Raw genomic sequence first — 14,218 nt, forward strand, 5'->3', positions numbered from 1 at the left:
GAAAAAAATAATTCGGACGAGTAATTTCACTCCTCTCCAAAATTGCAAGGGGTATTTTTGTAAAAAGAAGAATATTTTTTTATATGAAAAACTGATAAATATAACACTAAAAAAGTTACCTGAAATTTGAGGGAGTATTTTCACTCCTCAACAAAATTTGGGGGAATAAAAGGGAATTTTGATGCGTGAAACGCATCTAGATGTGAATTGGTGAACACTGCTATATACACCTTGTATATAATTCTCCACACTTAAATTAAGGATGAATTCAGACTTCAATGAAGTAAAACTAGAATAAATGCGAGACAACAAAAGAAATTGAGCCAAATAAACTTTAAATCCTTAAGAACCATCTTTTAATCATCGACAATGACTTTAATCCAAATCATTCTTACAAGCATATTTTTTGTCATATTCCAAGCTCATGACATAGTTTTCGGATAGATATAATGTATTATAATTTTTCAAAAATGAATTCCAAGCAAAGCAATATTTTTATGCGTGAACAATAAAGTAGACTATTTTTGACGTAGAGTGCTTCATCTAGTGAAATAAAATGTGAAAATTGCTGTAATTTTTCAAAAGAGAAAATTATTTCGTAAGAAAACCAAAATATATATCAGTATTATTGCGTCAAATATAATCTTTCATATGCTTGATTTAACAACCACTTCATGCTGGTTTCGTTTGTGAAGCAAAGCATCCGTGAATAAAAGAAAATTAAACCTTGTTTTTCCCCCTATAGTACAGTCCTGCATAGCTCAGCTTGCAGATTGCGGATTGAAGTGCTAGCATCCACATTTTCCTTCTGGACATTTGCAGGAGTCACCGCATTTGCAACCAGGGGATTTGGTTGCGGAATCACCCTTACATGTCTGGCCTTCGGCATGGCATTGGCCTTTACCTGAATCGCAGCATTTCTCATCCTTGCAGCAATCCTTGGGATCAGCTATAGAAAAGAAATGATATAAGTATTGATATAGGGCGATATTTTTTGCATTATTCTTTTCATAAGTATTGATATCATTACATAATTTTTTTTAATAAAATGATAACTATTTCGTGGTGAAATATAGATTAAGTGTGTGTAATTGTTTAAAATTTTTTAAAAATGAATTTTTCATGGTAATATTTGCTAAATGATCAATTTTTCAGTCGCTGGGGGATCATGTGATAATGGTATATGCATACTGTACATTAAAATGATTCCTGCTGAATAGCACTTCATTTTCATGATGGCTTATCGATAAAATGATTACGTACATGATCCGTCTTTTATGGGACTTTTCCATATTTTTCTTATTTTCTGGCCATCCCGACATTTCGATAAAGATATCGCGTTCTTTTTCGACGAATTCCAATGTATCGATAATTTTCATAACTTTGTATTACATAAAGACACACACACTTAACTTTTTTTATTAGATTTTAATTCACCGCAGATTTGCTCCGTGATTTTTCTATGAAAAGTTTTAATTCGAATGTAATTTAGCATATTTCCTTCCCACTGGCTAGCAATTTTTCTATAATTCGCTTATTTGACAGATTTAGCCAGCTATTGATGATTATTTAGGCGATGCTTAGTGATGTCTTGCATTGATCTTAATGCCCCACATCTTTCTCGATGAAATAAGATCGCTATAGGCAGGGCGACTGTATCATCCAAACGAATCGTATTCCCTGATGATTTTATAAAAACATTATGGCTATTGTACAGTCTCACAAATCAAAATTAATTTCATGGAATAAATTTTAAGAAAATACGTGCGAGAGGGAATATTTTCAAATTATTCAATCAACCAGATAACATATTTAATAAATGAATCTAAGGAAAAGTTGGTAATATATTGTCTGCCTTAGATTAATTTTAATACATAGAACTCTATGTAGACTTACGTTACTACCAAAATTAATATTAACAACTGGAAAATCGAAAAAGAAATAGCTTAAATATGGGCGCAACTAATTTAAATATATTTCTGAGAGATTTAAGTATTCGAAATGTTATATTTTCCACTTTTTTTGCTTAAAATGATACTTATAGCCTTAATATCAAAGATTTTTGATTTTGTCCTATCGGAAAAACCTCGAAAGCATTATGGAAATGTTCTACATATATGTAGGAATCGATTAGTTTCAAAGCGTGAGAAATCCATTGTTCACAGCTGATGGAGATGGAAGCTCGCAATCACTTTCTCAGCAGGAATCCGTGGTATTAAACCAACTCTGTTCGGCGTTATTCACGGAGAAACACGAATAAAATCACAAATCGACTCGACACAATCGATCGATTACAATATACTTTTTGTTTTACTTTCTCTTTGGCTTGTATCGTATAGTACCATTAATAGTAACTGAAAATGAAACATTATTGATTTGCACATCGTGCCTATCAATTAATAAGTAGATGACAAGAAGATAATTACACTCCTAAGCCAGTACAAATATTTACAAGACAACCGAAATTTTTCGACATATACACATCATGGGCGGAGATACGGAGGGGGGGGGGGCAATGCCGTCAGCGTCAATGACGGAACCGAATTATCTACTGTATATGCATATATATGAATTGGCATCATCATATGCCAATATCACCCCAGCCTTTCATGTCTGTATCCGCCTATGATACACATACGAAAATACAATAGAAAAAATAAAAAAATAATTGAGGGGCACAACAATTCCAATGGTATAAAAGTAATTGAGAATAACAATGAATTAGAAGAAATTTGATTTTGAGGATCATTTCTAAAACTGATGATGCTTATAATGGCTTCTACTCGAGCAACGCATAAAACCGCGTTTTTTACTACAGTATATTCAAAAATACATGAGTAACAAAACTGATCAGTAGCTATAAGGCCTGTTTCTCCTCAAGATGGCATGACGCGTGCTGCATTTTCAAGTTCGCTCTTTTCAAGCGCCTTCGGGCAATCAAATAATCATCAAGTAATAACGTCTCCGGTATGAAAAAAAGTTTAAAGAGATAAAAACAAAACGAGAAACAACAAAACTAGGATCAATGAAAACGTGCCCCGAATAAATTTAAGTAACGACTTCCTTGAGTAACGTTACTCAGTAAAAATAAAGACAAGCGTGATATTCAGTGTGTGATCATGCTGATTCATAAATGCTTATAATCATTATTGCGAGTTGACCTATGAACTGACTTCTTTACAAAAAGGCATCTTTAACGATAAAAACGTGAAGTTTTAAACATTTATTAATGTATTTATTGGGCATTATCGAGAAAGTGGGGAGCTTTAAACAAAAAAAAAAAAAACTTTTCGATCATTATTAAAATGCCATTTTCACAATTCTAATTTAATGAGTTTTTTAAAAAGGCACGAAATATTATCTATAATGAGCTGCTGATGCTAACTTATTAAAAATAATGTCACGAATGTCAATTCTTTTTTTTTCGGGAGAGTATAAAAAGTTATTTAATTTAACGCATCCTAGTTAAAAGATCTGATCTCTCTCTCTCTGTATGTTTCTGGAGTGAGTTTCCATATAGTGAATTTCAATTTAACGAACTTTTCTATACAACGAAATTTCTACAGGAGCGCTCACATTTCGTCAATTTACTTAGAAATTTATGTCTCTATATAATGAAATCACTACTGGTACTTTTCACAAAACACAAAAATATGTAAGTAACACATGGAATAGAATCCCCCCCTCCCAGTCTCACTTAGACCTAAATTGTCCATGCCATTTCTTAAACCCTTTCATACTTACATGCTTGTGAAAACCTTTCTGGAGTACATCAATTTTTCTCATTTCCCATTGACTCTTAGAAAATGCCCAATTTTATCTGATAAAATTTCAATTCCAGCAGAAAAAGCAATGAAAAACGGTTGCCAAAAAAAGTTTCGGCATTGCAGTAAACAGTTTATTGACGATTGATTATAGAAAATGGTTATTTTATTGAACTCTTGTCAAGTATTGGTCCGGAAACGAAAATAAAAATATAAACTATAAGGCAACGGTGCCCACAATGCGATCCACAAAGGGGGTTTCTGAAAACTTCAATGCACATAATACGATAAGTGCGCCGGTTTGTGGTGCATGAGCGGCAGTCACCTTGCATATCTGGTCTGCAGGCTCAAAAGGTTATACAACCCTGCTTTAAAGTCACAACAGGCAAATTGCCTAACGAGGTGAATGAAAAAGTACCTTTTGAAGAGGAAAAAAAAGTCTATATGTGAAAATTTGAACAAATCAATCAATTCTTAAATGGATTAATGTGATTCGGGATGGTTATTTGAGAAGAAGGTAACAGCGATGGAATAGAGATGAAAAGAAATCAACTTAAAATTAAATATCCGTCTAAACCATAGTTCCCAACCTTTTTGTCCCATTCCCCCCCCCCCCCAACGCAATTTAACCTATAGAATCCTATGAAGCTACTCGTATCTTCTACAGCCCCCCAGAACATTCTATCGCTCCAAAGGAGGCGTTAACGCCCATGTTGGGAATCACTGTTCTAAACAAATAGAAGAAGTTTGCAAATGCAGGAGACTGTTCTTGACATAATTCATTCACTTTCAGATGCAAAAATTTTAATGAAAATGTCAGTGGATTGCATTCGAAACACGTCAAATTACAGATTCCTTGAAATAAACTATAATGTGAATACATTGTTTTCACTAAAATTCTACAGACACCATTTCCTACAATTTTAACATTTCAGTAATGCTATTGTATAGTCTAAAATTAACGAAAATTAAACTATTAACACATTTTATTCTTATTAAAAATCAATAAAAATAAATCGCACAACAAATAACTTATGTTCTCGACGAAAACTGACTTCTTTATATATAAATACTCTGCACGCTCTTCAACAGGTTCTTAAAAGCACGTTTGATACAATTAAAAACACTTTAATTATCTTCTAAAATTGAATCTTTACATCAAACGCACGTTGAATCAAAAATTTTATTTTCTCAATAAGTTTATGAATCAACGTGCGTTTGATGTAAAGATTTAATTTGATAAGATAGTTAAAATGTTCTTAATGTTCAAACGTGTTTTTAAAAACCTTTTAGAAAGGTTACATATAGATATGTACACTCCCATTATACGATAATTTTCATTTTAAGGATAGGTGTCTCTCTCTTCAAAAAAATAATATTCTACGAAGTTATTTTGGTGTAAATATTAATCATTTTGGGTGATTTCTTCTCTTCGAATGCTCACGTAACGTTTGTAAACTTTGAGTAATAAGATTATAAATGGAAAATAATAGTGAGGACGAACTTTCTTTCGAAACAAAAAAGGAGTAAATAAATTCCTTCAAATAAACTCTATATCAGGGCTTCAAATTTGTAAAGTTTGCGTCTTGTAACTAGATTGCAGCTTTTATTATCATTATTTTATTCCACGTATTATTATCAGAGCGAATCAAAATGAAAGAATGGAAAGTAAAAAACAAAAAGAAAATAAAAACTATTCATGGAATGTTCCGCCTCTACACTACTATTGATCCCGCATTCCAGCATGGCACGAAAGAAAATACGCGACCCTCTGTTCTCTATTACTTTTATAACAGCAAGCGAATGAGTCATTCCTTTATCTTCCCACGCTCTTCTGGGAAAACTCACGAGTTCAGTTGTTGATGGAAGGATAAACCAGATAAAAAAAAATAATAAAGAAAGAAAAAAAAAGAATGGCGGGAAACCACTGTTATTATGATGTGGAGGGATGGTACTAAAGAAAAAAAAAACAATATAATAATAACAATCTCATGTTCTCATTTCAGGACAGGAAATCCTGGACAGAGTAAAGAAAAATGGAGCAGCTTTTGAATCATTGTCACGAGAGACAAAAAAATTATCAAGTATAATATTAATAAGTAGCTTCCTTCATTGCTGCGTACAAGGGAAAAAACCATAAATATTACTTACCTCCCATCACTAAACGAAACTAAAATAATTTGAGAGTAATAATAGCAAAAATGTAATCGTTAAATTAAATATTAATAATAATGAATAAAATGAAGCTTACCGCAGCATGGAGATTTTTCAACATCAGCCATTATACTTGTTAATGAATAACAAAAAAAAGGCACCGAATAAAGAATGAGTGAAACAACGTGTTCGTACGCCTACGATAACGTGCACAAGAATACGTCGGAATTGCGGCAAACGCCGGTTTATATACGCCAGAGTTTTTCCCGCCGAGTGCAAAAATGAAATAAACAAACAAATAAAATAATACGTATGTGTAATACAACTGAAGCAAAGGAATAAAAATGCCGGTCCCGGAAGGAGGAGCCAATAGCCGGCGTTCTTTTACGATTCTGCCAATCAACGCGTTACACGTCATACTACGTCGCCATTTCCGGTCTTTATTTCATTTTTTCCCGCTATTCTTTATGTTGTTTTTGTGTTTTATTTTTTATTATTGGGTTTCTTTTTTCTTACTGCGGTCGGTTGGCTAACCGGCGTATTAGATAACGTACAAAAAAGAAGGTATTCGTTAACATCATACAGAGTTGAGAGGGAGTGAGAGGAGGGTCAATAGAGTTTATTATTATTTTTTATATATTTTTTATTATCTTCTATGTCTGTCGAGCGAGTTTGAGTCATTTTTTTCTTTGCTCTCGGTTGGCTTGTACTGGTACAGACAAATATCAAACAAATAAATAAACAAAAAAACGACCCACACCCACGTGACCATTTTTTTGCTGTTATTTGCAATTTTACCGCCAGTTTTATTATTATTATTTTACTTTTGATATGTGTGTAAATCTTAGATAAATAATAATATACAAAGTTAGGAAAGCTATGAATTACATGTTTTTTTAGTAGTTCCGAAAGAAAAATAACAAATGCTTTATATATAAATATTTTTTCTTTGTTGTAAAAATGACCGTCGTTTTTCTCTGCGGCCATCAAATTCCTTATTAAAACAGTTCTATTTTTAATTGTATTTAGGCAATCAAAAAGTTTGATCTAAAAAGAATTAAAATTTAAAGCCATTAAATGAGATTCATTAATGATACGTATTCAAAAAAGTAAGTTTTTCTTTCTCGCTGGTTTGTATAAAAAAGTTTGGTCCACAATCAATTAAGTGCTTATCAAGATGTATCTGGGGGTTATGATCTTATATCATGCAGTGCATTCGAATAGTTCGGGACTGATTTTTTCTTGAATGTACTGCTGTAGTCATTTGCTGTTTACGAGTGAAATTAGCATGTATGAATATCGAATGAGAGACTTTTTTTCAAGTATTGCGAGCCAGGCATTAACTTACAGTAGATATAAAAAGGTGCGTAACCATATTGTCAGAATTGACGTGATAGAACAAAGAATTGAAATTACGCTCTTTTGAAAAAAGTGACATGAAAACATACGGAATTATATGAAGATATGTGGTTCAAATTGCTGGAGCCGTACAAGAATTTACAAGTAGAAAATTGCTAAAAGTCGTGAATGAAATACAAAGTTTAAGAATGGCAGTGAATCTCTTGAAAACGATGTAAGAGATTCGTGTTCGTCTACCAGCACAAATGATGTAAACATTGAACAAGTGCTTACAGTGCTGTCCCGTAATTTTCGATAGACTGTTCAATTGATATTAGAGGAATTGAACATAAGTATGAGGAGTGTTTATTCTATCTTAAAAGATTTGAGGAGCCTGTTATAAAGAATGTACATGGTGAGGCCGAAGCTGTATCGAATGGGAGATGGGTTTCTGCAACCTGACGATGCTCCAGCACATTTCTCTTTGATTATGCAGCAGCTTTTCGAAAAAACTCTGACGAGTTTAAGAAACTGTATGAATGTTGCAAAATATGTATAGAGAGAGAAGTCTTTGTTAACTATTAAAAAATTAACATGAAACAAAATTTAAATTTTTCATAGCAACGGGTTCCGTTTATCTTATATTTTGGGCATTGACTCCAGAATATAACACACCAGCTCATCTGACATGCATTAGTTCGTAATACGTTGTTATAATACAATACTCATTTCGGTGTCACATACATACAGTTAGCGTTCCGTGAAGTTTAAGTACCTCTTTTAAAGTGTAAGTTTAACAGCTATATCTTGTTTGAATCTCTCGTTCCGTGAACGATTCCGTGATGGGAGTAAATATTATTTTTTCATTGATGTTAGGACGATCAATATATTCCTTTGAGCGCCCATTTTCTTTTCCAGAGTAGCCAGACAGCCTCGATTACAACCAGACGAAGACATTGATTTTTTCTCCTCCCGTATTTCAGTGCAAACTTAATTTTTTGTCTAGCCATTGGTACTTTTTTTTCATTCTTGCGTAGCAGCCAACTCTGCAGGATTTCCTTGTTTCGTAAGGCCCGTTTATAATATGTTGGTTATTCGTTTTGTTTTTTTTACGGATCACATGCTGATTCGACAGATGCATAAAGCTGTTTTCTGTTCATTTATTGAGATCGATTTAAAATACATTTCAATATTGTTAACACAAATAATTTCTCTACGTTCGTAATGTTTAAATATAAAGTACCCTCATTCCAACTGTAGCTATTTGTTTTGAGCAGATTCTCGTATATTCTATAGCCCTCGTTACAAAATTCTTTGTTAGATATACTCACTTTAAAAGATCATCATTACTTTTTTCGGCTGAATGTTCCGAATCAATATGTGACTACCGGTGATATTCTTGTTGTAAACGCTCTTGGTAGGGTTACCAGACAGTCTGTATCTTTAAAAGTATTTCCACCTTTATGAAAAGATTCCGTTTTTTAAAATTAATATATGCATCAGGGGCCTTGAACCTTTTTGAGTCATGATCACTGATCATCGGAAGAGTTCCCATTAGGCGACTCCTACATGAAGCAGAGCAGTGTGCTAATTCTTGAAAGCTGCTTTAAGAGTTCACAATTGTTGATCAATAACTCGCGAATACGAAATCGAATTCCATCATCGAGCACCTTTGACTACTTCAATGAACCCCGTGCCAATAAATCTCGCAATAGAAGAAGGGTGATGTCATGCTCCCCCCTCCCAAGGGTGGGGATCCCTGTTGCCCAGGACAATTCTCATATTTTTTTCACGCTATAAATTCACTATAAAGGGGCCCGTGAAAGTCTGGCCCGCAAAAGATCCCAGCTCTATTATGTGTGGGCCATGGCTGATGTAATCGATTGATTTCAAATGAGGAAAAACTGGATTGTATCGCAAAATAACACGAACGTTGAACAACACAAATCAAAAACCTGAGAGGAAGGAACGTGTATTTATTATATCCCGGCTGACTATACGTCTAGTTCTTGATTCCAAATTGGAAATCTTTTGGCGCTGTTTTGCTTTGATAAAAGTAATTTGACCAACCTGTGGGTCCAAAAGTTGACCATGGTTAACTAAATGACTGATTCTTGTTTTTATATCATATCGTCAGCTATATGTACCCGGATGTCATGAGTTGATCTGATAACTCTGTTTTTGGTGATTCTGAATTTTAGCGTTGGGGCAAGCGAAACAAAGAAAATATTTATTGTATGGATTTGGCGTTGCTTATTGATTGATAAATATTGGTGATTTTGAACGGACTTCGAGCTCAGGATTGCGAAACCTTTCTTTTTTTTTTTTCGTTCGCGACACACCAGGTAAATCTCATAGCCACAACTCTATACTGCTAAAACGTATCGTTTGGTAATGTTTGCTTCAAGATTCTCTCATTCTCTCTCCATGATTTCATGTCTCTATGGAATTTTCCCTTTATGCTCGAATAAATTCATTTAGTTGAGTAATGGAGACAGTAAAAAATGGATTTTCCGAAGAAAAAAAAAATTATGATACATGGCAGTTTATACAAAACGTGGCATTTTGATTAGTCTGGACCAGAGTTTTCGGCCCAAGAAAATAAAGAGTCATCATGGATGAGGAGGGAAGAAATAAATAAGAAAGAAAACCGTTTCGCATCAGTTATTTGGCTCCTCGATTTAAATTCCAGAAACCAGTTTCGAGGTTAACGATCCATTGATCTTGAATAAAAACCTTTCCCCTATACAACAGCGTGTATTTCCTTTCTTCTACCCCCCTTTTTCTTTTATTTCTGTTGTCTATGGATCGAAATTAGATTCGAATCAAGCCCTTGATCACTATAATCTCGTTTTCCCATCTAAAAAGTACAAAAAATCAAGCAAATATACAGACAAATTTTAGTCAAAGCTAAAATTGATACTTTACTGGTAATCAGTATCGATATCAAATATTTGAAACCTGACTCGATACACTATTTTGGTTATTTTTTCCATGGTGGTTCATTAAATAGAACTTGTACCAGTTTATGCGTAGGAGTTCAAACCAATTCAGAGGTTTCTATAGACAATTTTTAAGGTTATATTGATATATTATCAGCAGATGTTTGGGATAGTCTTTACGTGTTGTGAAAAGGACGTGGAAGAAGATTAGATTAATGAAAATGGGTTAACTTAAAACTGTTTGGTGTGAGAGAACATTGTGTGCAAGTCTTGTAGAGCTTTCACTACCCTATTGGCAGTGCCGTCTTAACGCATGGGCCCACCCGGGCACGGCCCGGGGGCCTCAAGAGAAGAGGGGCCTCACAAAAATGAGATTCGGTTGAAATTTTCTAGAATTCACCTGGTAGGGCCTCAGAAAAACCACTTGGCCCGGGGGCCCATGATGCTCTTAAGACGGCCCTGCCTATTGGCTCAACATAAGAAAGTTCTGGTCACGTGAAAGAAGCTCGGTGCATTCTGAAACATGAGACGATCACATTACAGAGGCCTCTTTCGCAGGGACCAAAAGGCCATGTGTGAAAACTCCAGCTTTCTACGGAGTAACAGTCACGTGTTTCTCTATTTACTCTATTTCTTACTCTATTTCTCTTTTATGTATTCTATAGTTCGTTTCAGGTTAACTTTGCAGTGGAAGGGAAGCTACGAGGGAACCGCATCACACGTTGCTATGACAACGAAAGCCTTTCAACCAATGTATCGATGCGCGGTCGCGGTAAGGTATAGCTTATTCTCACTGAGAAAAATCTTTTCACGTATAATGGTGACCATTTTTTTTTCTAATTTAAAATTCTTAAACGAATAAAGATCGATTCAGAACAATATTTTTTCAGTATTTTCTTCAATCATTCAAAAAATTGAAATATTCTGCATAAATGATCATCGTAAGCATCCGATATATGGGAACTATATTTTGTGGCGAAGGAATACACTCTCTACCTTTCTCTGCACTGCAAAGTTAACCTGAAACGGACTATAGGAGTGCACAACCTTTCCAACCGACGGGCCAGATATGGCAGTGGTTCACAAATTTTTTCCACGCATGGCTTCCTACCCTTACCATCGTTTATGCATGATTCCCTGGAATAGTCCGGAAAAAAATCCACAAAAGGCACCGAATAGTACTCGTCTATATCGACAACTCACCACGACACCCCTGTTAAAGATTAGCGAAACTCCTAGGAGCCACGATGCACACTTTGAGAAATACCGAGATGAGGGTTATTACTACCGCTTGTGTGCCAGAAATATGTATGTAGGTGACCGTAAAAGACCCCCGTATTTTAAGGTACATTTCCCGTAATTTCGGCCATCTCAAATTTCTTTATAAAAAAAAATGTCTCTTTTCTTCCAGTATTTTCAACGAAGCTTTACTGAGAAATCAAGGATTAAGATATTTCTCTCCATAACTTTATAAACTATATCATGACAACTACGTTATAATTATAAAAATTAATTATAGTCATACGAATATTCATCTCATATATCTGTCAAACTCAAAGATTTTTCATAAATTACATTTTAATCCGTCATGATTCGCAGTTGGTGTCATGATTCGCAATTTTACAGTGGTAAATGGCAACTGTGTTGACATTTAGCAATGTGCCGCATTTTAACGGAATTTCTCTCACGGAAATATGGCCAACCCAGCTATATATCGTGTTGTGTGTTTTCTTCCGGAACATCTTTCGCGGGTCGGAAGCAGATGTGGATTCATGGTTTTACTGCCTGTGGACATTCAAGTTTTGCCACCTTTCTTTCTATTCTACTCTCATTTCCTTGGCCACACATTCCTCAAATTTGCCTTCCCCAACTTGCTGCCCTGGAATAAAGCCCACTAAGATTACTGTAAATATGCCTCTGGCCGGAAGTTGTGTCCACCGATCATGACCTCCCCCCCCCCCCCAAAGGTGGAGGCTGACAGGGCTTTAGCCCTACCTTATCATTTTGTTTTTTGATTCAAATGATTCTTATCATTTTTATTTTTTCACGCTATAAATCTACTATAGAGGGGCTCATGAAAAATCTGATCTTGAGGAAACACCAAATACCCCTGGCCCTGATGAATATGCTACTGTTAAAGCCGGAAATCGGCCAGTTCCAGTTGACCCGTCCAATGTCCGAATTTCGGGCTTTCGCCAGGTTTTGGCCGGCTTCTATGTATCAATCCCTATGATTCGGGTTTATCGCCACGTTGGCGTATTTTTTGTGCTAATTATGGCCATTTATAATTATGGTTAGCTATGGCAATTCAATTGGAATATCGATATCTTACGATATATAGGAGCCGGCCAAATCCCCGCTAAAGCCCGAAATTTGGACATTGGCCAGGTCAACTGGGCCGGCCAGTTCGCTGCCCGATTTCGGGCTTTGGCAGTATAACACATACATAGTTTAATTTCATTGTTATGTTCAACTAAACGTATTATTCATTTTGGAATCCTTATGCCTGATTACACCGAGTGGTGTAGTCTTTTTGGTTAAAATTTTCTGTTAGGTATTAGATAACGTACAAAAAGAGACTGGCTAATTAGGGTGATCCAAAAATAACTAGACAATTTTTTCTTCTGAAATAGTCGTTTTTTTTCCCATTAAAAACGATAACTGATGGATTTGAATTTCTCGACATTTAACAATCAAAATCATCCAAAAAGAAGAATTTAATGTATTTTTTTTTTTGCTATATTTCCTCTGTAGTGGTCGTGAGCATGCTCATATAAATCATCACGAAAGATTCGTTGTAACACTCGTGTTTAGTTGGTTAGTTATTTTGTTGTTGTTTTTTTTCCTTCCTTCTGGTGCTCTCTTTTCAATGTTTCATCTGATGTGGAACGACCTAAGTACTATATAGCTAGATTTGTTTTACTCTGTATTGGTCTAGGTCGGCCATGGCCATTGACCGACGTGTTCTATTGCTGTTGCGGCAGGTCAAATGCGAAGGATCTGATCTTCCCCCTTTTTTTGTTGTTTAAATTGAATCCATTGTTGTAATTCCACACGTCTGAGAATTTGTCTTAGATTCATGTCCAGAGAAAACAAAGTATCATGATTGTACGTAATCAAATTTACCTGGAATGAAAGAAAAATTGCTGAAATTCATTTGATTATGTGAATGTACGAAAATGATTTAAATAACGTGTGTTTTTATTATTATTATTATTTTTATCTTGCACAAAATTCCAGACGGCGACGAGCTATTACCACACGCAGTTCGCTCCACAAGACAGCTATAGCAATATAATTAAGGAGGTCGGAAGAAGTCACTGTATATAACGAAGTCGTGAGACAGCAAATATTAGGAGAAGAAAAAACTGAATAGTGTTAAATATGTCGGTTATTATTTATTTTATTTTTATTTTTACTTTAAATGACACGCGCGTCTCCGGTTTGGTTGTTGTGTCACGATAATGAACCATCATTTCGTGATGTAGGTGTTACTATTATACAACAGCAGGTCTCCGGAATGAACTCTTTTTTTTTTTTTGTTCCTTTTACCCTCCTCTGATGATTTTTAATGAGGACACGCGAGAGGTCTTGTATTCATACACGTTAGTTTTCATCAATCGTGATCATTTTCCCGCATTTCAAAGCTGCAAAGTCGATTGACATTTGCTCATTGGAAGTGTTGCTGGATCGATCGGTTCGAAATGGTTTCTTCCCCGCTTCAAACACTCATTCAAGAACTTATGAAATATACATTGTGTTTGATCATTTGATTTGATTCTTGACCGTACGCTGATCTAAAACCGCTCTTTCAAACGACTATTCTAACGATTCCCTGAAGGTTGTCGAACCGGAGTTTGGTGCCGCTAAGCACGTGTCTGCTAGGCCATAGAATATGCTACATCGATTTCCGTTAAAAAAAAGGAAAAATCACAAAATTAGCGATTATTCTAAATGTTACGTGTGAATTTTTGTGAATATTGGCCTAAGTGTGATTAGTGGTGTTTTGGGTCGTTCTGG

The 14,218-nt window shown here is 35.0% G+C and overlaps 1 long non-coding RNA gene across 1 annotated transcript; it reads right to left on the bottom strand.

The window, feature by feature from the left end:
• Positions 1-339: 339 nt before the first annotated feature.
• LOC149072903 (uncharacterized) lies at positions 340-6,128 on the bottom strand. Its single transcript, XR_016194342.1, has 2 exons — positions 6,016-6,128; positions 340-949 (listed from the first exon to the last, which is right to left on the bottom strand). It is a non-coding gene; the product is annotated as an uncharacterized LOC149072903 (long non-coding RNA).
• Between the last annotated feature and the right edge of the window lie 8,090 nt (positions 6,129-14,218).

This window comes from Pholcus phalangioides, unplaced genomic scaffold (genome assembly GCF_987345545.1).
Source record: "Pholcus phalangioides strain wild (caught in Gottingen) unplaced genomic scaffold, Ppha-v1.0 ptg000017l_1, whole genome shotgun sequence".
NCBI lineage: Eukaryota > Metazoa > Arthropoda > Arachnida > Araneae > Pholcidae > Pholcus > Pholcus phalangioides.